The sequence below is a fragment of the Lissotriton helveticus genome, chromosome 6, assembly GCF_964261635.1.
Source record: "Lissotriton helveticus chromosome 6, aLisHel1.1, whole genome shotgun sequence".
NCBI lineage: Eukaryota > Metazoa > Chordata > Amphibia > Caudata > Salamandridae > Lissotriton > Lissotriton helveticus.
In genome coordinates, this window is record NC_136067.1 from 882,722,542 (window position 1) to 882,750,069 (window position 27,528).

The window sequence follows — 27,528 nt, forward strand, 5'->3', positions numbered from 1 at the left end:
TTTGTCGCTAATGCGTGAATATCGCTGTATTCTCAGCAATATTCACGCATTTCGCCTAATTTTTATCGCTTTTGAGATAAACCTTGCTAATAGCACGTAATCTCAGCGATAAAAACCGGTGATGCGTGGTGATAAAAATATTGCCGCTAACCCTACTTAGTGATAAATATCGCTATTTGTTGGTAATATGCCCCTTTATTTTTTTCTCTCCCAACCCCTTAATTTTTTTTCCCTGCATGGATATGCACGAAATTGGTATGCAGACCCAAAGCTGGTGCACATGCGTCCACGGAGTCAAAATGTATAGGCGCATCTACGTGTGTCTCTCTAGCTGTGCTTCTGCATATGTTGGTGTCTGAGTACTTATCAGCCTGTCTTGGTGTGTGTGAGCGAGGGATGAGTGTGGTGTCCTTCAATCTAACAGTCCCTCTCTAGCAATAATGGTGGTCTGAGCCACACAAACCAGGTCAATATTCACATTACATGGAATCCACCCCTAGTGTAATTACAGAGTTATGGTTATACTCCGGGACAGTGGAATTATGCAGCAGGGGAGGGCCAAATTAGGTGGCAGGGTCTAGTAAATTATGCGGCAAAAAGTCAAGTTATGCTGCCTAATGCGGCACATTTTCTGATAGTATTATTGCATTACTTTTCCATATTTACACATGTCAACACTGTTAACGGCATTGGTTTCACCTCATTTATACCTGTTTAACACCTAACAATAGCAATACGCAACAGAAAGGTAACAGTCAACCTTTGCAAAGGGCCTTCCCCTGCGCTGCAACACGTTTTGCTGCATTTTTAGTAACCTTCGAACTAGAAACATTTGTTTTTGTTCAGATTATGCGGCAGATGATGGATTATCTAACAAATGTGGAAATCTATAATTATGAAAAAATGCCCCTGCCACACAATGCCATAAATCCAGTGGCCCTGTTTATACTGTAGGCACCTGCATTAGGACAGTGGCAAAGTCTGATACAATTCTGCCATTCTTAATTGTGTTAACTACTGTCATATTTTGGGCTTTCTTGGTCTGATGGTATTAGTCAAAACACAAAAAAGCATACAGCAGCAGACCAAGGTCAAGCACATTAAATCCCACCAGTTTCATATATTTTTGCACAAGTTCAACCACTTCCGGCATCCGCTGCTGCAAGATGTCAATTGCAGAGAAGGTCCACAAAAAAGGAAATGGCACTCTAAGTGAGGTCAGTCAGGAAGCGAACGTTATCCAAAAGTCTTCTCTTTATTAGTGTAGTTTGGTTAAAACCGGCACACAGTCAACACGTTTCGTTCCCTAGTGCCACAAGAACTTCGTCAGGGCTTCTTTGTAGTGTATCAGGGCATATGTAGCCCGAAGGCAACACCGATGGTCGTCAGTGTGCAGCGTCTCAATATCGGATAATCTCCAATGTGTGATCCGTTTCCCGACTGACCTCACATAGGGGCCGATTATGATGGCGGACGGACCTGAGTCCGTCCGCCACCATAGAGTAGGAGGGACCATCCGCATGGGCAGCGGCGGTCCCTCCAAGCAGATTAGGATGTGCCCGCCAGGGTGGCAGTCACATCCTCTATTTTTACCATTGCGCCGCAATGTTAAAAATGCATGCACGGCATTTGCGTGCACAAAGCGGCAGGCACCGCGCGGTGCCTGCAGCTTTGTTCACACAAATGGTACCCCCCCATGTGCACCCCCCACCCCCCCTTCACCCAAGGGGCCCGCAACGGGCCCCCGAATTGAAGGTCCTTATGCTTTTCTACGGCGGAAAAGCCGCCGTGGAAAAGCATACTTTGTTATGTTATGTTATGTTATGTTGTTTTTGTAAAGCGCAACTTACACTCCAGGGAGCATCTTGGTGCTGAGCATTCGTGTCAGAGAGGGATGGATATAAGTGAGCTAATGGGGACTCAGTAAAAGACGTATCTATATGTCAGGAGAAGGGGATTTAAATTAAAGAAAAACAGAAGGTGTCAGTAATTTTAACTTTTAATTTTAATTTTTAACTTTCTACTCCATCATAATATGGCTGGCGGGGTCTGATAGACACCGCCAGCCATGTTAATGCTTTTCCGCCGCGGTCGGAAGGCGACCGCGGCGGAAAACGGCGGACAGATTCAAAGACCCACCAGCCATCCTAGTTTGTCGGTGGGTCTTTCAAGCATCCGCGGCGGTTTTCCTGAGGATGCGGGAAATCCGCGATCCTAATGACCCCCTTTGAGTGCACCTTCCTTTTTTGATGGTATAAGTCCAAGCATAATTTTGCCGCTGCTGTAAGGCCCATTTTTGGGATGTCCTGACAATCTTTGGCGGATGATATTCACTGTTGACATACGTTTGCCCCTTTTATGATGGCATTAAGGTGAGACATTGGTGGTACATTGTGGGCATACATAGATTCATGGCAGCCAAGCTATTTTAGGATAACTGGGATGGAAATCCTTTGCACATAATGAGCATCCTTGGAATGGGATGGTAATGCACGGGCTCGTATAGTTGGTGAAAACGACACTTTGTTGTGCTTTTGTTCGGGGGAATTTCAATTTGTTCATCCAAGATGAAAAGCTCGTGTTTGATCGACAAATGCATACATAAGCAAGAACGGTCAAACTGATGTATGAGTACAAATGTCTGCAGTGGTTGCATTTCCAAAGTATATGTAAAGATAATATTCGAGAGATAATTCAAACATTTCATATTCTATATATATGAAGCTGTTTGTGATATTGTCTGTGGTTAATTGAGGCTTGAGTGTCTAAAATTGTTGTAACCTGTTTACTCTATGAACCTCAAGTACCTCTGTAAATTGAGTAGCAGCTCGGCTTATGAGTCTGTAAAAACTGTATACGTCTGCTGTGTGAGCATCTTGAACAAGCACTGGCAAAGCTAATAGCTCCGCCTTTGGTTGGGGGAAACAAAGGGGAGTGGGAGATGAGGGATACAGTTAAAATGAACCTGGGTGGGAGAAGATAGGATAAACGAGGGAGAAAGCAGCATATGAAGGAAACAGCAACACAGGAAGCCAACAAGGGAGCGAGCTGAAAAACACATACATTCTCATGGAGTACTTCACAATAAAAGAAACAAATAGTGCCCTAGAAGTGAGCAGTGGAAGGATAAAAGTCAGCCAGATGACAAAGAGGCAATGCTCCGAGGGAATGACAAACTAAAAAAAGAGGAAAGCCATTCAATAAGAATCAAGCAAATTATATTAACAATAATGCGAAACAATAAAAGTAGTTAGTGGGCCCTAAGCCCACTATAAATTATTGGTATAGCTCACAAAAGGTCTTTCACTACCAGACAGCTTACTTGCTTTGGAGCGGGAAACCACGCATAGAGCTTTCAAAACTGAATCTCACCTGGTACAACGGAGGTATTGGTCTACCTGACCTCCAAAAATATTACTGTGCAGCGCCTCTGGCTGCCATTAATCATGGCACGTATAGACGAGCAGACGACCCGGGCTATGCAATAAATATATGGCTATTGCCGGGAGGGAATTATAACAGGGCTCTTTATTCAAGCGCAGGAAAACGTCATCTGACTGGACCAACTAAGCACTCTGTGCAAGTTTGGCAAGCTGTTAATAGAAGTCTGGGATGGGAACGCAGAGCAACATTGGCCATCCCACTGTGGGATTCAGACCTACTTGGCAACTTGTGGACATCTAGAGGCTTCGAAAAGTAGGACCTCCTAGGTATATCAAGGATTGGTGACCTGAGGGTGAAGGGAGGGGTTAAATAATTTCCCTCATTGCAACAGGAACATGATCTAGCCCCCACAGAACATTTTAGATATATGCATGTTCGACACGCACTGCAGACATGCCTCCAGAAGGGAGGACAGAATTTTAGATGGATATTTGCCAATGAAGGCCATTTCACTCACTTATAAAAAAAAACGGTGAATAACCCTTCAAAAGATACGGGAAAATGGGAGAGGTATGGCATTATACTCGATGATGAAGATTGGGTAATAGCCGGTCACCTCACCACGGGAAGGGGAAACAACCTTTACAACGCAACTTTTACAACAAACTACCATTACAACGAAACTTTTACAACGCAAAAACTTTTACAACACATACCATTACAACGCAGGATTTTACAACGCAAGTACCTTTACAACGCATACCATTACAACGTAAGTATTGGTAAGTATATAATTAATTTAAAAAAATTATATGTTTGGGTTTTTGGGTAAAGGGGTATTTTTAGGGTTCAGGGTCAGTTTTGGGTTTTGGGTAAAGGGGTATTTTTAGGGTTCAGAGTCAGTTTTGGGTTTTTGGGTAAAGGGGTATTTTTAGGGTTCAGGGTCAGTTTTGGGTTTTTGGGTAAAGGGGTATTTTTAGGGTTCAGGGTCAGTTTTGGGTTTTTGGGTAAAGGGGTATTTTTAGGGTTCAGAGTCAGTTTTGGGTTTTTGGGTAAAGGGGTATTTTTAGGGTTCAGGGTCAGTTTTGGGTTTTTGGGTAAAGGGGTATTTTTAGGGTTCAGGGTCAGTTTTCAGTTTTTGGGTAAAGGGGTATTTTTAGGGTTCAGGGTCAGTTTTCAGTTTTTGGGTAAAGGGGTATTTTTAGGGTTCAGGGTCAGTTTTCAGTTTTTGGGTAAAGGGGTATTTTTAGGGTTCAGGGTCAGTTTTCAGTTTTTGGGTAAAGGGGTATTTTTAGGGTTCAGGGTCAGTTTTCAGTTTTTGGGTAAAGGGGTATTTTTAAGGTTCAGGGTCAGTTTTCAGTTTTTGGGGTACAGGGTTAATTTGTAAAAATAAATTAAAATTATATTTAAATTAAATTAATTAAATAAAATTAAATAAAATTTAATTATATTTTAATAATTTAAATTAATTTTTATTAAAAAAATATTTTTAGGGTTCAGGGTCAGTTTTGGGTTTTTGGGGTACAGGGATAATTTGTAAAAAATAAATTAAAAATATATTTAAATTAAATTAATTAAATAAAATGAAATAAAATTTAATTATATTTTAATAATTTAAATTAATTTATATTAAAAAAAATATTATTTACTTACCTATATTTACGTTGTAATGGTATGCGTTGTAAAGGTATTTGCGTTGTAAAATCTTGCGTTGTAATGGTATGCGTTGTAAAAGTTTTTGCGTTGTAAAAAATTCGTTGTAATGGTAGTCGTTGTAAAAGTATGCGTTGTAACGTCATACATCCCACGGGAAGTGGCTATCTCAGCTAGATTGAGACTGGTGCAGCTTAAAATACGGCACCGTATCTACATTACAGGGCCTTCCTTAGTGCAAATGGGGAGAGCAGAGGATGGTAAATGCAGGAGGGGCTGTGGGAGTGAGGGAACATTCCTGCACATACTCTGGGAGTGCACACACGTACAGAGATACTGGAAGAAAATACATGAGGTAATGGGAGAGGTACTTACACACGATATCTCCCTGGAGGCCAAACGCTGTCTCCTGAATGTGTGGGAGCCCTCAGACCTGAACAGACCTGAACAACAAATGCATCACATGGGTTACGCTGGGATTGATGATAGCAAAGCAAAATATTGACCATAGGTGGGGGGCAGCCCAGGCACCAAGCGTATCAGCTTGGAAAAAGGACATGGATTGGTGCATGTTCTGTGAGAAGACTGTATATGTGGCCAGGGGAAGTCCAAAAAGTGGTCTCACATTTGGAATGACTGGAATGTATATAGAGGTAATATCTGTATCCCACTAGTAGTACCAGCTCAGTTTGATCACATGTTGCCATGATACCAGTTACCAAACAATACGTTATTATACACATGTACCTGGAAATTATTCTATTGCTCTAAAAAGAATACTGTAAAGAGATATGCCTTGTGATGTTGATTCTTATTGTTTAATAAAAAAGAAATTAAAAAAAATGTATGGTGTGGAAACCAAATCCCAGGCCTAGGAATTGGAAAGGGTCCCTCAGGAAAGGTCTACTGAACAAAGACTTCAGGTCAGGAATCTGTACAGGACAGATGACCTATCTATCACCGACGCTTGCGTAGCACCCCTCTCTGACACTCTCTTCCTCCTCGAGATTCTTCCGTGATCTTCTTCTAAATTAATTTGCTTAAGATAATTGGTTCAGCAATTCGATTCTTCTTCTGTATCTCTGTCTGGGACTTCTCTGTGCTCTCGGACAGCATCCCGGTCTCTAGCTTCTCTAGTCGCCATTCTTACTAACTAACTAAGAACTACCTCTATTATACCTTTCTGTGTGCTTATACCACCCATTAATGTTTCAAATCTATGAAACTCCTAACTCTCATTAGACAGGCAAGAGGAGGTGGTCATCATACCATGCTTATTTTCTAATATTTTCTTTCAGCTCTTTGTTTAAAATCCCACCCCTTAAGTTTTATACATCAATCTTTATTCCCACCCGTATCCACAATGTAATTGTCACATATTAGAGAAAAAAAAACAGTAGTTTTCATGCATTTCAGTGGACTGTCATTCCGGTTCCCATGAAAGGAACAGTTTGCAGCCTTGGCCGATGTTCAAGTTGACATCGCATCTTTCAGTTTGGGTACACTGCGCATGTGTGGTAGAACGAGAGGTAATAGACTGTGGTTCAGGACTTTAGCCCCGTAACAAGCTCTATTGAAAGAGTCAAAAAGACAAATGTTAAAATCAAAAATAAATAGTTTCACTGTATACCACCTATCTCTACTCTAACCCCATTTACTTAATATTATTATTCCCGCATTAGCATTAGTATAATAGCTGGGTTTAGTTTTTCAGCAAGCAGGTGGTCAGCATGTGAGTTTCAAGAGGCCATTTTATTAGCTACTGTGCAAGTGCAGAATGTTTCCCTCCAAGCATAGATACGTAATACTACGTAGATGCAGTAGACGCATGCGCACTAAAGAATTCCGGTTAGCGCCCATTTTAGAATCACTCTCGAGTTACTGGTTAGTAAGACACATAGGCAAGCTTCAATCTTATACTCAAATGTTGTCTAAATGCATGTTATTTCCACAATACAATTTTTAATATGGGGTTAGTGGTTACCGGTGAGGATTGCATTCAAGCAAGTCTCTTTTTCACGAGTACTTGCTCTACCACAACCCTGCGGAGCTTCTCAATGCACAAAGAGGGTTTCCTGTCCATTTGCTTGCAATCTACAGCCACGTGCTCATCCACTGATGTCTGCGTCTCTTGTGCTTTGGTTGCTAGGCACCCTATAAGCTTCAGCACGCTTCTATGCGGCCATTTGGATTGTGAAGATACAATTTCAGGAAGGTTCGGTGACAGGCACACCTTGTTTAAACTATTTTGTTTGAACTGCCTGCATGCTCGGTGACAGGCACACCTTCCATAGCATCATTTCAAACTGTGAGCTTGCACAGTAGGTGGCAGGCACACCCTTTCTAATTGCTAAGTTAGAAATTCTTGAATTTATAATTTGCATGCAAGGCTTATTTACTTTTACAATATCTTTTTTTTCCTTTGTGATTAGTATTATTATTATTATTATTAATGTGACTTGCTTGTGATAGATAACATTTAAAGATTCATTTTACAGTTGTTTTTTCAACACAGTTAAACTTCATTTGTTATAGCACCTAAAATTCAACACTTTCCAATGTCGTATTTTCTTACTGTTCAAGGCAAACAAGTGATGCAATGGAAACACTGGTTTAAATCTTCTGAAAATGACTTGATTGCCAATGATGCCATGGAATTTGATGCAAAAATGAAATTTGGCTGCCTATATGTCACCTTGGTCATGAGGGGCAGCAAATATTTAATAACCTGCCGCATGTAGATGCATCAGCGGACGCAGAAAAGGCTTGGAATGTCTATGCGGAAGCTGATGCCAGGCTCATAAAGAAGAGCCAATTGTTTTGCTTGAATGTTTTAACTTCATGAGGAGAAAACGGAATATAGAGGAGTCTGTAGAGGAATACATTTCTACACTTGGACTGTTGGCCTCTTCTTGCAATTTTGGTTGTGCGTGTGACCAATTTGTATATGGCTGTTTTTGTAAGAAGATTCACGAGAGACTATTGAGTTGCAGTCTTGGAGAAACAATTGAAAATGCAAAAAGTATAGAGATCGATTGTCTCCACCAAGTTGATGTCTGCAGAGTCTTCCACGTCAGGAACCTCCTTAACTTGTGTGTACGGGGACAGTGAAGTCATCGTAGTTATTGATGCGAATAACAAAGGTGCAAGAGGCACATTCAGAAAGTCATCCAACATATATTGTAAATGTGGTTTTAGAACACATATCGGAAACAATCCAAATTGCCCAGCTAGTAAAAAGCATTGCGATAAATGTGGCAAACTTGGCTACTTTATGCTTGTGTGCAGGAGTTCCCGGAATACAGTGAGAATAAGTACTGTGGATGTCAACACTGATTCATGTGCACCAGACTTGTCTACAGTTGTTTTAACTATTTCTTCTGATAACACTTCTCAGACTGGAGTGAAAGGACCCTGGTGTAGGCTATGGTGGCGCAAGAGTCTAGAGACATGATGGCAGACTCTGGCGCTCCAATTACCATTATATCGGATGTTCTTTTCATGGAAAAATGAGGTACAAGATCGCTGGATAAAACTGGCATTCACCCTAAAGTCAGTGGTGAACAAGACATTGACATGCATTCTTTGTCTTGTTTAGGAAGGCAAAGCACCATGAAGATTTATGTTGCAATTAAAGGCAGGAACATTATATGGTGTCAGGACTTGGCCAGACCTGGGATCATGTTAATATCTGGTGAAGAGAATCCCATTGTGTTGGCTGACCATCCCATCTCTTTCATTGAAACTGAAGGTGATGTGTATTTGGATAGTGTTATTAACACATTTCAAGGTATTTTTTTGTGCTAAGTTAGGACATATTTCAAAGTTTGAGCATTTAAGCAAGCTCAAGGAAGGTGCCAGCCCTGTAGTGCACAATGTTAGGTCTGTACCTTTAAGCGTTAAGATGGATCTTAAAGAACTTCTTGATAAGCTATGTGCTGAAGAAGTTATTCAGCCAATTGACTCATCTGAATGGATTTGTCTGGTTGTTATCGTAAAGAAAAAGGCAGGCGAGATTCGTCTCTGTGTGGATTTATGCACTCTCAAAATAAATATTGTAGTTGACTGCCACCCATTACACAAAGTGCAGGATCTTTTAGCAAATTTAGGGGGGCTACGTTTTTTCGTTGCTTTAATTCAGATCAGCCTATCATCAAATAACACTTGCTGTGGAGAGCAAGGACCTTACCACATTTATTACACCTTTTGGAGCATTCAAGTTCTTACGCATGGCTTTTGGTCTGGCATCTGCAGCAAGTGCATTCCAAAAGTTTATGGACACCGTGTTAGGAGGCATCCTGGGTGTGCAGGCATTTAAGATCGATGTACTTGTTTTTGCTGAGAGTGCTAATGAACACTATTTAATTGTCCCAATGGCCAAAAAACCCGAAGAATAGATGTGAACAGAGGAGTGCGGCAAGGGTGTGTCCTCGCCCCAACACTCTTTTCGCTCTATGTTAATGGGGTGGTGGACCACTTGTTAAGGATTCCAGCAGATGCCCCTCGTCTGGCAGGTCGTTCCATTCCCACCCTGCTTTTTGCGGACGATACTTTGCTCCTGTCAAAATCGCCAATGGGCCTACAACAGCTTCTCTCAGGCTTTGACGATTTTTGTAAACAAAGAGGACTCTGTATAAATACAGACAAAACAAAGTATCTTATTTTGAACCCTCCGCAAAAACTGGGCCCTCCGCCAACATTGGGCTCTGTGGCATTGGACAGGACTAAAACCTTCGATTATCTGGGCATCAGGTTGGTGGATTCTATGAAATGGGACCAGCATCTGCTCAAAATGTTGTTAAACCTAAAAAGAATAACTGGGACCCTGCTAAAAGAGCAGAGAGCAGCCTCAACTAAACCTATAGCTGCAGTATTGGACATCTACGCGGCCAGAGGAGTAAGTGCTGCCTTGTATGGGGCGGAATTATGGGGAATGTCGAACTTGAAAGACCTTACTCGAGCTGAGAATTCCTTCTTGAGAAGCCTGATGTCCCTTGGCCCGTCTGTCCCCATCTTGCCTCTGCAATTGGACATGGGCTGTCGGGCCATAGAAGACCTAGCGAAGTTACGCCCTTTGCTTCTGTGGGCTCGCATCTGGAGAGTTCCTGAACTCTCAAGTTATGCGGACGGTCTACGGGAGATACTAAGATTGACAGGGTGGGCGAAAATAAAGTGGCTAACGGATATTAAAGCCTTACTTACCAATTTGGGGCTGGAAGAAGCATGGCATCAACAGTCAGCCCCTCCCGAATCCTTAATTAAACAACTTTATTGGAATTGGGTAACAAACAGAAGGAATTCCTCCACCTCGATATGCAAGTCGACTAGAAACTTCATGGAGTCCAAAGATACCCCCTATAGAGAACTGTATCTGGACACCATTTCAGCCCCGTGGGAAAGGTCCTTGTACTTTAAATTCAGAACTGGTCTTCTCCCGGTAATGGAATTTACTTGTCACTGGAAAATCCCATACCAGACTGCTCCGTGGTGTCCCTTCTGCCCACAGCGCAGAGAATCTGTCCCCCATTTTTTATTTGAGTGTCCTGCATACATAGTTCCACGGTCAAAATGGCTTAAGCATATGTGTCGTACTCTGGGCACTAGGCATTGCAACGTGGCTTTAAGGATTCTCTATTCGGACACCCGTACTTTTTACGCATGTGCCACCTCGAAGTACCTTGGGTGGGCATGGCGAATCCGGTCAAAAAGACTTAGGCAAATTGTTTAATTACACTTTTTACCATGGTCTGTTTTAAACTAAATGCTTATTTTAAAACCTATAGATCCATTTTCTGATAGCAGAAAGTTATGGTTTATTTTAAATGTACTGAAAAGTATTTTTTCTTATTGTATGTATGCTTTTTAAGATATTGTTATATGTCGAAATAAAGCCACTTTGACTTTGACTATTTAATTGTGGAAAGGGTTCTAAGCATTCTTGAAAATATAGGCATCACTCTCAGGAAGGAGAAGTGTAAATTTATGGTTAATCAGTTGGATTATCTTGGTCACTGCATCTCAGATCAGGGCATAAGACCCAAAATGTCCCTTGTCTGTGCTATTCAAGATTCAACACCACCAAGCAACAAAGAGACACTTCGTTCATTTTAAGGATTGTGTGAATGCTACTCATGTTATGCATAGGTTATGCATAGGTACGCTTTCAGTGGTACAAGCCTTATGAGATCGTTTAAGAAAAGGCCACGTTTTTGAATGGTCCAATGCAGCAAATGAGGCTTTCTCTAAGATCAATTCTCTCATTACATCTGGACCTATTTTATCAGCATTTAAAGCTGGGCACTTGTGTTTTGACTATGGGCAGCAGTCAGTTAGGATTAGGTGCAAATTTGTCTCAATGGGTGGACAGGAAGGAGCAAACAATTGCATTTGCCTCACGTTCTTTGAGTTCGTTAGAGCTTAACTGAAGCACAATTGAAAAAGAAGAGTTAATGTGTGCATGGGTGATTGAAAAGTTTGAGACGTATTTGTGGAGTACACAATTTCAAATTTTCACAGACCACATACCCCTTATTTACCTACTTAATGGCAATGGTCCTGGTGAAGCCTCTGTCAGGTTAGTTTGTATATTATCTAATTTGCAAGAATACAACTTTAGAATTTGTTTTCTATCTGGTGGAAAGAACGCCAGGGCAGACTGCCTGTCTAGGATGCCCTTTACTATAATAATTTGTGTGAATCTGAGGAGGAGGTTGAATGTGTTGTGGCTCTTATTGGAGACTTTGCAGAAAACACGTTTCTATTTCTAGAGAGGTTTGGTTGCATGCTCTCAATGATGATCTTATTCTTCAACAGGTCATTAAACATGTCAAGTATGTTTGGCCTCAGGAAAGGAATCTGGAGTTTGGGCTCAAAGTGTTTGCCTAAGTTTCAGAAGAATTGTCTGTGGTTGAGGGGTTTTACTTCATCCTGAGTTATTATTACTGCACACCAAGTTGAAAGAATTATTGTGTCATGGTGTTCATGAAGCTCACTGGGAGATTACAGCTACTATCCGAAACTTGAAGCAATATTATTGGTGGCCCAGACTTGATGCTCAAGTAAATAGATGGGTGTCAGGTAGTAGTACATGTTTGGTTTCCGACAAACATTGGAAGATGACTGAATCCAATTTACACATGGTTCCCTTACCAAGTGCACCTTGGGATAAAGTCGCACTTGACTTTGCTGGTCCCTTTGAACTACTTCCAAGCAATAAGAGGTATTTGATAGTTCTTGTGGACTCTCTTTCCAAATGGATTTACTTTAGTTTTGTTTCCAGACCTGACACCACATCTGCCATTACTATTCTGAACAAGGTTGTGAGACCACCTAATGAACTTGTAACTGATAATGGTACTCAGTTCAAGTCTCATCAAACGCTACAATTTATTAAGAGTATGGGCATTAAACATTTGCAGGTGCTTTGTACTCCAACTTCTATTGGCTAGGTAGAACGTGTTAATAAATTTGTGAATGAAAGGGTACAAACTGCCTTATCGGCTGGCCTGCAAGTTGAACATTTTCTTAGAGCGAACGTTTGGAATTATCACAGTACCACTGGTGTTTCGCCGTTTAAAATGTTATGCAACAGACTACCCAGATGCAATTTGTGTCTTGGGTGGGTCAGAGAGTTTTCCCTTGAAATTGAAGTAAAAGCTAACTCTGGGAATATGAGAAACAAAGTTGCTAAGAAACATGAAGGGATTATTAGATATGTTTGTAATAAGAATATTACCAAGGTGATTGAGTATTTAGTTGGTGACTGGGTTCTCATTAAAAAACCTAATAAGGTCAGGTAAGGAGTCAAAATGTACTCTACCTGTCAAAGTGGGTAAGGTGTCTAAAGGTGCTCTTCTTTTGGAAGGTAAAGGATGGTGGAGCAGGAGGAGTCCGGTAAAAGTTACTCAGGACCAAGCTTCAAGGATTACAGCTGCCAAAAACAAAGGTACTGTTTTCACTGAGAGTGGTGTGGGAAGTTCCTGGCAGGATGCATCTGAGTAGTAAGGTGCTCATCATTCCTCTCTTTGTACTTCCTCTGGTGATTGTGTCACTTGTTCATCCAATGTATTACCTCATCCGTCTGATGATACCTATTCTTATATGTCCCCTAATGATGAAGGTTTTCCTTCCAGTTCTAGTGTGAAGAGTTTGAGCACAAGGCCTTCAATTGCATGGGCTTCCTGCAGGGAGTTTCGTAAGGTTTCATTTCCTATTAGAATTCTAAAGATTACTATTTGATGTGATACTGTATTTGTCCCTTTTTATAGTGTATTCTTTCCTGCTATTTTTCCTCTTTACTAAGTGTTTAACTTTTAATTTTTTGTCAGAGGAAGGATGATGTTGTGTTTAAGAATTTTTCCTTCCTTAATGTTAAGGACAACGTGTTAATGTCCCGTGCTTCTGCTCTTGACACCAAATGTTTTAATTTTAATGTTGGCCTACGTTCTGCTTCCTCTGTCCTGGGTGATCTGCTCGAACAGTTGCTGTTGGAGCAGTAGCCCCGAGGAAACATGAGGAGTGGTTTTGGGCTCATCACGCTGTAACGTCATTCCAGAAAATTAATAAGTTATTTTATACTTATCGGTGGCTGGCGCTGCATTTGTCCTAACTCAACTCAGTGCTACCTTTCCTACCAGAAATCCCTATTTTTTCAGGAGACCCTGATACAGTAGATCAATGTACCTCTTAGCAAACAACCTGTGGAATTTTGTTGTCCCACCTTGCTTACTCGCAATCTCATAAGTATCAAGAATCGTATACTGCTGGGGTAATGATCATGACAGAGGCTTTGGTTTTACTACTATTGTCACAGAGATCTGGGCTGTTAATATTGGCTACAGGAACCTGATCTACCACTGTCCTTACCTCCAGTTCGACACTCAGATCCCTCTGCATCCTGTCTGGCTCCCACCTCACCCAGCGGCACTTGCTAGCAAATCCCAGAACACTCACTGGCTATCCCAGGGGTCTGCATCATCCGGACGCTGAGAGTGCAGTCTGCTTCTTTCACATCAAGGATGCTTTTTAGGGCGCCAAGTGAAGGCGGCATAGATTGGGTTCCCCATTCTGAGTTATGAGAGGAGAGGGCAGGGCTGTAGTGATTCTGGTGTCTGTGGTCTCCAGAGAACAAAGCGGTGGCCCCAGAGCTCCATCCTAGTTTGGCGCTGCCTACAAAGTGTTAACAGCTGGATGCATCAAGGACTCCTTCATTCTGAGTTTGGTTTGTCCAAGGTAAGGGAAATGCCTTTCGGTAGACGTGTGCCATTGTAAGAAATTTACTTTACTTGAAAAGGACAGGTCACTCCAGAGAAGGACCACAGAGCTGGAGGAAAAAGAAACAAGCATTTACACTGCAAGGTCTCGCCATTGCAAAAGTTAGAGCTATTGGCATTGTAAATGACAAATTTTTTATTTATGTGTTGGTTTTGAAAACAGATAAATAAATGGCATTTTTATTTACAATACCAATAGCTTAATCTTGCAAATGCGAGAATGTATTGTACACTGAGAGGGACAGTAAGGAGGCATTTGCGCTGAGAGGGGCAGTGAGGAAGTATTGTGCGTTGAGGGGGCAGCGAGGAGGTATTGTGCGTTGAGGGTTCAGTGAGGAGGTATTGTGCACTGAGGGGGCAGTGAGGAGGTATTGTGCATTGAGGGGGCAGTAAGGAGGTATTGTGCACTGAGGGGAGCAGTTAGGAGGTGTGGTGCAATTTAGAAATAATCTGAAACCAAGACCACAGCCCTCTCGAGATGCATGCCGGACAGTGGGATCTCGCCTGGACACTGTACTCACAGACCCACCCGCCTCCCTGAAAGCTTGCTGCAGGAGATGAACTCTGCTAGAGCCCGACATCTCTCTGGATGTACGCTGCAGTTGAGTGGTGTCTCTCCTGCCCCTGTACCACAGACCTCTCTCCTCTCTCTAGAATCAGGCAGTACAGTGGCCTCTCTCCTGCCCCGTGTAACCACAGCCCTCTCGAGATGCATGCCGGGCAGTGGGATCTCGCCTGGACACTGTACTCACAGACCCACTTCCCTCCCTGGAAGCTTGCTGCAGGAGATGAACTCCGCTAAAGCCCGACGTCTCTCTGGATGTATGCTGCAGTTGAGTGGTGTCTCTCCTGGTAACAAGACAAAATATCGAAAAAACTGCCTAGTCCATGGATCATGGTTTCTGTTTATTTTATCTTTCTTAAAGTAACAGTTTTAGATGATATATTCATGGGGTAACTCTGGATGTCAGTGCTTACCAAAAATGGGTTAGAAACCCTTCCAGGTAGATCACGTGAATTGTCCCCACGGGATTTCATCATTTAAGCCCACAATGTGAGAACGGAGTTTAAAAACCCAACGCTGTTCCTTCTCTAGAAGTTTTTTCTCCATGTCAGTATGTGGCTGTTGTATTTCAAGGACCACCCATCGCATGTCATTTGGGGTGTGTCCCTTCTCCAGGAAATGTGTGGTCATTTTTGTGTTGGAGTGTTTGCACCTAAAATTACTCTGGTGTTCCACCATACGTGTATTGACCTTCCTGGTGGTCATGCCTATGTAGTGTAGATTACACGTACAAGTAATCATATAGACCACCCCTGTTGTATTACAGTTGGAGAAAGCCCTCAACTCCCAAGTCAAACCCGTGTTGCATGTGACTTGTTTTGTTGCACTGGTTATGTGACAGACACTGCAGTTTGAACACGGGTAGTGTCCTATTGGTAGTGGGTGTAGGCGACGTATTGGGCCTTCTGTACCTTTAGGGCGTGTTTGGACTAACAGGTCCTTCAAATTTTTACCTTTACGGTGGCTAAACATAGGCTGGGTCAGGTTTAAACCACCACTATTAAGTGTTCTCCAATGATTTTTGACAATTTTTGTCACTTTTTCTGAAGCCACGTTATAGGTTGTAACGCAAATTGGTCTCCTGTCGGTGTCATTTTTGGGCTCCACTCTGGGTTTTGGTTCCAGAAGGGCGTCTCTATGGTTATTTGACACTCTTTTTTTCGCTTTTGACATGATCTTGTGAGGGTAATGTCTCTGTAGTAATTTTGTGCTCAATTCTTTAGCTTGTGTCTCATAATCCCGTTTCTCTGAGCAGTTGCGCCTTAGGCGTAAAAACTGTCCGAAAGGTAAATTTTCCCTCAATTGCCGTGGATGGAAACTATCAAAAGTCAACAAACAATTTCTGGCCGTGGGTTTAAAATGTGTAGTAGTGGTCAATTTCCCACCTTCTGCTGTTATGTTTAGGTCTAAAAAGACCAATTTTTCTCTGCTCATCGTGGAGGTAAACTTCAGAAAGGGATCTTGTAAATTTAACCAGACATGAAATAGGTCGGCTTCCGTCTCATTTCCATTCCAGATGAGGAGAACATCATCAATGTAACGCCTCCACATCTGGATGTGTGTTGAGTGGGGGTTGTTAGGATTTAGGATTCTCTTTTTCTCCAGTTGGTGTACATACAACCCTGCCACACTCGGCGCAAATGTACTACCCATGCTGGTTCCATGGGTCTGCCGATACAGGGTATGTTGGAAAAGGAAAAGGTTTTCGGTCAGGGCTAGGCGGCAGCATTCCAAAACGACATGTCTGGGTGTCTTATATTGCCACTCACTTTCAAACAGAATTTCCTCTAGGATTTCTAGAGTTTCTTTATGGGGCAAACTGGTGTAAAGACTCTCCACATCGAGTCCGACTAGTATTTGTGTGGTGGGGTCAAAATCCAGGTCTTTGATTAAGCATAACACCGCTTTGGTGTCTTGTAGATATGTTTCAGTCTGTTGCACTAGAGGTCGCAGGAAGGCGTCTGCAAACTTCGACAGGGGCTCCAGAATCGACCCAATCCCTGAGACGATCGGCCTCCCTGGTGGATCCTCCATTCTTTTGTGGATTTTTGGGATTGTATAAAAGTATGGTGTTCTTGGGTGTTTATTTTCCAGATAGTCTGCTTCTTTTTTTGAAAGCCAGTCGTTTATCAAGCATTCTTCTACCATCCTCGCAATTTCGATTCTCAAACGTTCCGTAGGGTCCTCAGTTAGGATCTCGTAATTCCGCTGGTCAGCCAAAAGTCTGAGACACTCGGAATCGTAGTCTTTAGAATTCTGCACCACCGTTGCTCCGCCCTTGTCAGCCGGTTTGATTGTAATGTTTGTATCATTGGACAATTCATGTATTGCCTCCTTTTCAGATCTGCTAGTATTGTAAAAAGTTCTAGATGACCCAGGATCCAACTCCATCACGTCCTTTAGGATTGCTTTTTCGAAAGCTAGAAGTTCCACTGGCAGACATGCTGTTGGGGGGTAAATGTGGATTTTTTCTTCAGCCCACTATCGCTTAAGGTTCCCACCGGTTGCGGTTTGTCCTTAAAGTATACTTGTAATTTAATACTGTGAGTGAACTCCTTCAGTTCACAGTATAACTTGAATTTATCCAAATTAGTTGTTGGGACAAAACCCAGACCCTTTTCTAAAACATTTGTCTGGTCTTGGGTAAGGACTTTGTCTGAAAGGTTAACTACCAGGCTCAGAGGTTGCTTGTTGATGGTGCATTCACCGGACCTTGGCTCCTAGTATGGGTCCTGCCTGTTTCCAATGGTTGTGCCCATTGTACCTGTTGACCTCTGGTTTTTAGGGCTCGCCTGCTGTGCACATGTGCACAGCTGGAAGCTCTATAGGGGCTTATCCAGTGTTTAACCACCACTGGCGATTCCACTGGCGATTCCTTTGAGTGCATGTGCTTTTTAGGTCATTGCGCAAGCGCAAGCCCTAAAAAGCGCGTGCACAATGCCACCAGCCGCCTGCCTGCCTGCCTCGCATTACCACATCAAAGGCAGCCCTCCCAGCGCATTTGTCACCACCTAATTATTCACGGCCGCCCGGCCGTACTTTCAGTTTCACGGCCGGAGGCCGTGTCTCCTTTTAAAACCTGTTTAACTTGTTTCTTTGAGGTATAAAGAAATTAGAGACAGGCGTTTTATTTAGGGATTGTAGACTTTCATGCATGCTGATTACCCATTCCGGGGACAGTTCCATTTCTATTTTCCACCTACCTTAACAATTGATAAATCAGCATCTCTAACCAACAGAATGCAGGGGCTATTCGGGAGATTTCTCTGTAAAGAGCAGGGCAGAGAAAGCCAAGTAGGGCTATGTCTTCCCGCCTTTCCCGCGCATGTGAAGGGGCACAGACGTCAAACACCATGCCTTTGAAATGCACCAACCTTTCATTAAATCTCAGATCCCTTAAAAGCAGAGGCCGATATCGCACGTTTTCCCTCCAGCTTGCCATGTGTCTTGCATTTCCGCCTAGTTTCTGGTGCTTTCTGTTTGTTCTTCCCAGTCAATAACCGCCGCCTGCCATTAGAAGGCTGTAAAGTATTCCATGTGCCATTAAGGCGTCCGAGGGTCTTTGAATGCTGAGTGCACGCATCCGCCTCTTTCATTCCAAACTCAGCTGTGACTCCAGTGCCCCAGTGACAGCTCCAATCTCTCGAACGAGTGTATTTGCATTGTAATCGTCACACCGAAAATATCTGCACACAAGGAAGGAAGATGGAAAAGCTACCAGGTTACAATGTCACAGACACACAACTCCCTCGAGATTCGGGTTTTAGCACGAGCTCGGAGTGTGGAGTAGAGTTGTGTGTGAGTGTGCTGCCCAAACATATCGCATCATAATTTGCACGAAGCACACCTGCAGCTCAATTTCTGTGTCACCCTCCCCTATCAAGGCATTTTTTTCTGAGCGGTGTCATAGCTAAGTGGGTTAATGTGCATGTTGTAGAGAACTGTGTGCAATTTGAAGATCATGGGTCCTGCGCTCACTAATGCAGCTCTCATTGTTAATGTGCTGTAACTTTCGTGAAAGTTGAGGTGTGTTCTCTAAAGGGAATGACCAACAAAAGTGTAACTAGAAATCCTTTCTAAGATGCATGGCCTACGTAATATGGCTGTGGTTTAAAGCACGTGACCTGGCATGCATGAAGAAATTGAATGAACGCCACAAAACAGATTTATTTGTACCGTACTGCACAATTGGAACGAAACTAGTCGTTCCATGGTCAACAGTTTAACCACTCTGATGCTGAGTGAGTAAGCACTCAGATTCTAATATTGCTAAACAAATTTCTTGAAGTTGATTTCAAATACATCTCTAGATAATGTACTATCCGTTGTTTTATTACAACATGAGTGTTCTGACACCAGGGCATCCTCGTAATAAGACCATTGAATCCAGCTCCACCGAGGCACCCACCATACAGCTCCACCAATGCACCCACCACACAGCTCCACCGAGGCACCCACCACCCAGCTCCAACGATGCACCCACCACACAGCTCCAATGATGCACCCACCACCCAGCTCCACCGATGCACCCACCACACAACTCCACCTACACAGCTCCATCGATGCACCCATCACACAGCTCCACCAATGCACCCACCACCCAGCTCCACAGATGCACCCAGCACACAGCTCCACCGAGGCACCCACCACACAGCTCCACCGAGGCACCCACCACACAGCTCCACCGAGGCACCCACCACACAGCTCAACAGATGCACCCACCACACAGCTCCACCTACACAGCTCCACCGATGCACCCACCACACAGCTCCACCGATGCACCCACCACCCAGCTCCACCGATGCAACCAGCACACAGCTCCAACGACACAGCTCCACCGATGCACCCACCACACAGCTCCACTGATGCACCCACCACACAGCTCCACCGATGCACCCACCACACAGCTCCACCGATGCTTCAACTAAGCTCCAGCAATGCACCCACCACACAGCTCCACCAATGCACCCACTAAGCTCCACCAATGCATCCACCACACAGCTTCACAGATGCACCCACCACACAGCTCCACCTACACAGCTCCACCGATGCACCCACCACACAGCTCCACCAATGCACCCACCACACAGCTCCACCAATGCACCCACCACCCAGCTCCACCGATGCACCCAGCACACAGCTCCACAGATGCACCCACCACACAGCTCCACAGATGCACCCACCACACAGCTTCACCGAGGCACCCACCACACAGCTCCACAGATGAACCCACCACACAGCTCAACAGATGCACCCACCACACAGCTCCACCTACACAGCTCCACCGATGCACCCAGCACACAGCTCCAACGACACAGCTCCACCGATGCACCCACCACAGCGCTCCACTGATGCACCCACCACACAGCTCCACCGATGCACCCACCACAAAGCTCCACCGAGGCACCCACCACACAGCTCCACCGAACGACCCACCACACAGCTCCACCGAGGCACCTACCACACAGCTCCACAGATGCTCCCACCACACAGCTCAACAGATGCACCCACCACACAGCTCCACCTACACAGCTCCACTGATGCACCCAGCACACAGCTCCACAGATGCACCCAGCACACAGCTCCACAGATGCACCCAGCACACAGCTCCACAGATGCACCCACCACACAGCTCCACAGATGCACCCACCACACAGCTCCACTGATGCACCCACCACACAGCTCCACTGATGCACCCACCACACAGCTCCACCGATGCACCCACCACACAGCTCCACCGATGCTCCAACTAAGCTCCAGCAATGCACCCACCACACAGCTCCACCAATGCACCCACTAAGCTCCACCGATGCACCCACCACACAGCTTCACAGATGCACCCACCACACAGCTCCACCTACACAGCTCCACCGATGCACCCACCACACATCTCCACCAATGCACCCACCACCCAGCTCCACCGATGCACCCAGTTCCACAGATGCACCCACCACACAGCTCCACCGATGCACCCACCACACATGCCCCCACTACACATGCCCCCACCACACAGCTCCACAGATGCCCCCACCACACAGCTCCACCGATGCACCCACCACACAGCTCCACCGATGCATCCACCACACAGCTCCACCGATGCACCCACCACCCAACTCCACCGATGCACCCACCACACAGCTCCACCGACGCACCCACCACACAGCTCCACCAACACAGCTCCACCGACGCACCCACCACACAGCTCCACCGATGCACCCACCACACAGCTCCACCGATGCACCCACCACACAGCTCCACCTACACAGCTCCACCGATGCACCCACCACACAGCTCCACCGATGCACCCACCATACAGCTCCAACTACACAGCTCCACCGATGCACCCACTACACAGCTCCTCCGATGCACCCACCACACAGCTCCACCTACACAGCTCCAGCGATGCACCCTCCACCCAACTCCACCGATGCACCCACCACACAGCTCCTCCGACACAGCTCCTGATGCACCCGCCACACAGCTCTACCTACACAGCTCCACCGATGCACCCACCACACAGCTCCACTGATGCACCCACCACACAGCTCCACCGACACAGCTCCACCGATACACCCACCACACAGCTCCACCTACACAGCTCCAGCGATGCACCCATCACACAGCTCCAGCGATGCAGCCACCACACAGCTCCACCGACACAGCTCCACCGATGCACCCACCACACAGCTCTGCCGATGCACCCACCACACAGCTCCGCCGAGGCACCCACCACACAGCTCCGCCGAGGCACCCACCACACAGCTCTGCCGATGCTCCAACTAAGCTCCACCAATGCACCCACCACACAGATCCACCAATGCACCCACCACACAGCTCAGCCCTGGCACCCACCACACAGCTCCGCCGTGGCACCCACCATACAGCTCCACCGATGCTCCAACTAAGCTCCACCAATGCACCCACCAAACAGCTACATCGATGCACACACCACTCAGCGCAACCACAGCATCACTGGTTCAAATATGTTCTTTCAATTTTTCAAGCTTTCACGCTTTATTACAAATCACAAAAAGATGTTAATATTTCACTTCTGTTCTTGGATTTTCGTCACAATAAAAAACACTAAACATAATCTTCACAAATGTTATTTACAAAAGTTTAAGCTATTGCCATTACAAATTAAATAAATTATTTAAGTATTAATTATTTAAAAAAATTAAAAGCCATTGTTATTTGTAATATCAATACATCTAAGTCACGTAAATACAAAACATGTTGCATTGCAAATGCTATAGGTGTCACATTTGCGAAAGTTATAACTATTGGCATTGTAAATGATAAAGCTATTAATTTAGCTATTTTAAAAAAAACACAAATAAAAATAATTCATTTATAACACCAATAGCTCAAACTTTCCTAATGCGAGCCCTATTGCATTTCCAATGCTTGTTCCTCTTCCTGGCCTTTTGCCTCTCCCTAAAAAAGGCTGCTGTTGCATGCCCGACGCCTGGGTATTGTCCCAGAAAGGGAATGGTTGTTGTGGATAAGGGTGGTGGAATGGTGGAGGGCCATAGATGTATTGGGGTGGTGGTTCTTGGAAAGGTGGCCAAAAATTACCTCTATTTCTCATCCTACCCCCTCTGCTTTGTCTGTTTTTTGGCTGGTTACGGTTGTAACTTGAACCAGAGGAGTCAGATCCTGAGTCTGAACCCCCGCTATCTGTATTGTAACCAGAGTTTTTTCCAGATAGGACATAATCATCCTTGATACATGGGTACACTTTTTCATGCGAAAAAGATTTCTTGTCTTTGTGAAATTTCACATATTTTGTATCCTTCAGTGAGATCTCGAATTCATTCATTGATTTATTTAGTTCGTCCAGTCTTTTCTTGAGTTCTGTTGTTGTTTGGTAGGTTTTTAGTTTTACCTCTAAGTCATGAATCTCAATTTTCATAGTCTCTGCTCGGCGTGATGCTGTTTTCACAATAAGGACTAGCCAGTCCCTAGTGCAGTGCCAGCTAATTAACGACCAATCCTTCTTAAAGACGGGGTCGTCCTGAAAAATGAACGGTTCGTTTTTTTAACTATCAGGCCACGTGGAGCTGCATTAGCCCTATGGTATTCACTCATCATAATCCCATGTATTATTGTTTTTACTAGATCGCGTTTTAGTTCTGTTAGTTCATCCCAGCACTGGTGGGCCTCACTTGTGTCTTTGTTGGGTGTACCAGCGAGGGGAAGCATAGATGCTATTATCCTGACTGCCTCATCCTCAGTGAAGGAGAGTCCTGTGATTTCTGCCATGATGGTATCCACTGTACGAAAGTGTATTTTAATGTTTTTGTGTGCCAGTAGTTATGTGTGGCTTCTGTCACTACACAAGGTGTGTTGAAATTAATGAACTCCCGCAGCTGCACGCTGCATATACATTAACACAAAAGGGAGGGAGGTAGAGGGAAGAAAGGGCATAGGCTCACCCTCCAAAAAATACCTTCGTTGCAAAAAACGATCTCTGAGGGACAGAAATCGAGAGCCTAGCTACTAACTATAGTCCTATTCACAACATTCATTTATTTATTTATTTATAATTACATTTGTTGAGCGCGCAGCTACCCGGAGGTTTCCCGGCGCTAGAGCAAACTGAACGGTGAAAGGGAGGGAGGATCATAAGATCATAAAATTAGTTGTTAAAAAGCCAAGTTTTTATTCCCTTACGGAATTTCAGAAAGCACAATTCAGTGCACAGAGGTTGAGGAAGAGAATTCCATAAGGATGGGGCCAGCAGGGAAAACGAGCGTCCTCCCATCTTGGCTCTGTTGATGCGCGGAATCTTAAATTTATTCTGCGTCGAAGACCTAAGTGTGCGGGGGGGGGGATGTATTGCTGCACCAGAGCAGAGAGATAGCAAGGGGCTCTACCAGTCATAATTTTGTGCATGTAGCAGAGTGCTTTGAAGTTAACTCTGCTTTCAATCCGCAACCAGTGCAGATTCCGCATATGGTGCGCGACCGAGGATCGGGCAGGAAGGTGACAGATCAAGCGGACAGCCATATTCTGTACCATCTGGTACTTCTTGATTACCTCTTTGGCAGCACCTAGGAGCAGGATGTTCCCATAGTCCAGGCGTGAGATGACAAGAGCCTGGACTACGGTCCTCAAGGTGTCCGCAGGTAACATCCAGGTGATCTTTCTCAGCCACCTGATGATGGTAGTACAGGTGGCTGAGACTTTCACAGCGTGTTGTTTGAAAGTGAGTTGGTTGTCGAAGATCACACCAAGATTGCGGGCAGACACAGATGGAATGGGAAGAGGACCCATCTCTGGAGGCCAATGGTGTGGGCCCCAGAGAGAGGTATCTGGGCCAAACAGGAGCAGCTCTGTTTTATCCCCGTTTAATTTTAGTTTGTGCTTCAACATCCAGTCCGATATATGTTGCAGTCCAACTTGAAGAGAGGAAGAGGGGAGGTTTTTATTGGTGGAGAGAGAGTAGATGACTTGAGTGTCATCAGCGTAGGAATAAATTGTGAGGCCAGCTTGTTCCGCCAGGAAAGCAAGCGGCCTCACGTACAGGTTAAAGAAAAGGGGACTAAGAATAGACCCCTGGGGAACACCGTGAGGGGAAGGGAGAGTAGATGAAACAGATGTGGAAGAAAAAACTTGAAATGTGCGCTCAAAAAGAAAATTAGCGATCCAGGCCAGGGCGGTACCACCGACACCAACTGCCTCCAGGGTGGACAATAGGATGGAATGGGAGACGGTGTCAAAAGCGGCACTCAGGTCAAGCAGAATGAGTGCCACCGTCTCACCATTATCAACTTGGCGTCTGATGGTTTCTGACACGCCAAGGAGAGTTGTTTCCGTGGAGAAACCAGCCCTGAACCCGGATTGAGAACCATGAAGAAAATTGGTGGATTCAACAAAGGAAGACAACAAAGAATGAACATGCTTCTCCAAAATGGGGTTGGAATAGTGGATAGTGATAGAAAAGGAGTATTGCTCTTTTTCTTGTTGTCCCCTCACTCACCAGGGTTGCCCCACGGTGACATGCTTCATCAAAGGGGCCATCCCAGTCCGCTGCAGACTGGGGCATGCTGCGACTGGCGAATTACGTAGGAGCACTTATAGTTTGACTATGTGTGGTGCAAGTGTAGTGATGGAGTGGAATATGTGAAAATGGTTAAAAATACCTGTCTAGTAAGCTTTAAATAGTTTATTCTTGCTTCCAGGTGGTAACGTTAAAAATCGGGGTGGAAGTATTGGGATACCCAAAAGCAATGTGTTTAGGTGTATATCCACTATTCCAACCCCAATGAATGTTGTGAATAGGACTATAGTTAGTAGCTAGGCTCTCGATTTCTGTCCCTCAGAGATCGTTTTTTGCAACTAAGGTATTTTTTGGAGGGTGAGCCTATGCCCTTTCTTCCCTCTACCTCCCTCCCTTTTGTGTTAATGTATATGCAGTGTGCAGCTGCGGGAGTTCATTAATTTCAACACACCTTGTGTAGTGACAGAAGCCACACATAACTACTGGCACACAAAAACATTAAAATACACTTTCGTACAGTGGATACCATCATGGCAGAAATCACAGGACTCTCCTTCACTGAGGATGAGGCAGACAGGATAATAGCATCTATGCTTCCCCTCGCTGGTACACCCAACAAAGACACAAGTGAGGCCCACCAGTGCTGGGATGAACTAACAGAACTAAAACGCGATCTAGTAAAAACAATAATACATGGGATTATGATGAGTGACTACCATAGGGCTAATGCAGCACCACGTGGCCTGATAGTAAAAAACGAACCGTTCATTTTTCAGGACGACCCCGTCTTTAAGAAGGATTGGTCGTTAATTAGTTGGCACTGCACTAGGGACTGGCTAGTCCTTATTGTGAAAACAGCATCACGCCGAGCAGAGACTATGAAAATTGAGATTCATGACTTAGAGGTAAAACTAAAAACCTACCAAACAACAACAGAACTCAAGAAAAGACTGGACGAACTAAATAAATCAATGAATGAATTCGAGATCTTACTGAAGGATACAAAATATGTGAAATTTCATAAAGACAAGAAATCTTTTTCGCATGAAAAAGTGTACCCATATATCAAGGATGATTATGTCCTATCTGGAAAAAACTCTGGTTACAATACAGATAGCGGGGGTTCAGACTCAGGATCTGACTCCTCTGGTTCAAGTTACAACCATAACCAGCCAAAAAACAGACAAAGCAGAGGGGGTAGGATGAGAAATAGAGGTAATTGTTGGCCACCTTTCCAAGGACCACCACCCCAATACATCTATGGCCCTCCACCATTCCACCACCCTTAACCACAACAACCATTCCCTTTCTGGGACAATACCCAGGCGTCGGGCATGCAACAGCAGCCTTTTTTAGGGAGAGGCAAAAGGCCAGGAAGAGGAAAAACCAGAGGTCAACAGGTACAATGGGCACAACCATTGGAAACAGGCAGGACCCATACGAGGAGCCAAGGTCCGGTGAATGCACCATCAACAAGCAACCTCTGAGCCTGGTAGTTAACCTTTCAGACAAAGTCCTTACCCAAGACCAGACAAATGTTTTAGAAAAGGGTCTGGGTTTTGTCCCAACAACTAATTTGGATAAATTCAAGTTATACTGTGAACTGAAGGAGTTCACTCGCAGTATTAAATTACAAGTATACTTTAAGGACAAACCGCAACCGGTGGGAACCTTAAGCGATACTGGGCTGAAGAAAAAATCCACATTTACCCCCCCAGCAGCATGTCTGCCAGTGGAACTTCTAGCTTTCGAAAAAGCAATCCTAAAGGACGTGATGGAGTTGGATCCTGGGTCATCTAGAACTTTTTACAATACTAGCAGATCTGAAAAGGAGGCAATACATGAATTGTCCAATGATACAAACATTACAATCAAACCGGCTGACAAGGGCAGAGCAACGGTGGGGCAGAATTCTAAAGACTACGATTCCGAGTGTCTCAGACTTTTGGCTGACCAGTGGAATTACGAGATCCTAACTAAGGACCCTACGAACGTTTGAGAATCGAAATTGCGAGGATGGTAGAAGAATGCTTGATAAACGACTGGCTTTCAAAAAAAGAAGCAGACATTCTGGAAAATAAACACCCAAGAACACCATACTTTTACACAATCCCAAAAATCCACAAAAGAATGGAGGATCCACCAGGGAGGCCGATCGTCTCAGGATTGGGTCGATTCTGGAGCCCCTGTCGAAGTTTGCAGACGCCTTCCTGCGACCTCTACTGCAACAGACTGAAACATATCTACAAGACACCAAAGCGGTGTTATGCTTAATCAAAGACCTGGATTTTGACCCCACCACACAAATATTAGTCGGACTCGATGTGGAGAGTCTTTACACCAGTTTGCCCCACAAAGAAACTCTAGAAATCCTAGAGGAAATTCTGTTTGAAAGTGAGTGGCAATATAAGACACCCAGACATGTCGTTTTGGAATGCTGCCGCCTAGCCCTGACCGAAAACTTTTTCCTTTTCCAACATACCCTGTATCGGCAGACCCATGGAACCAGCATGGGTAGTACATTTGCGCCGAGTGTGGCAGGGTTGTATGTACACCAACTGGAGAAAAAGAGAATCCTAACTCCTAACAACCCCCACTCAACACACATCCAGATGTGGAGGCGTTACATTGATGACGTTCTCCTCATC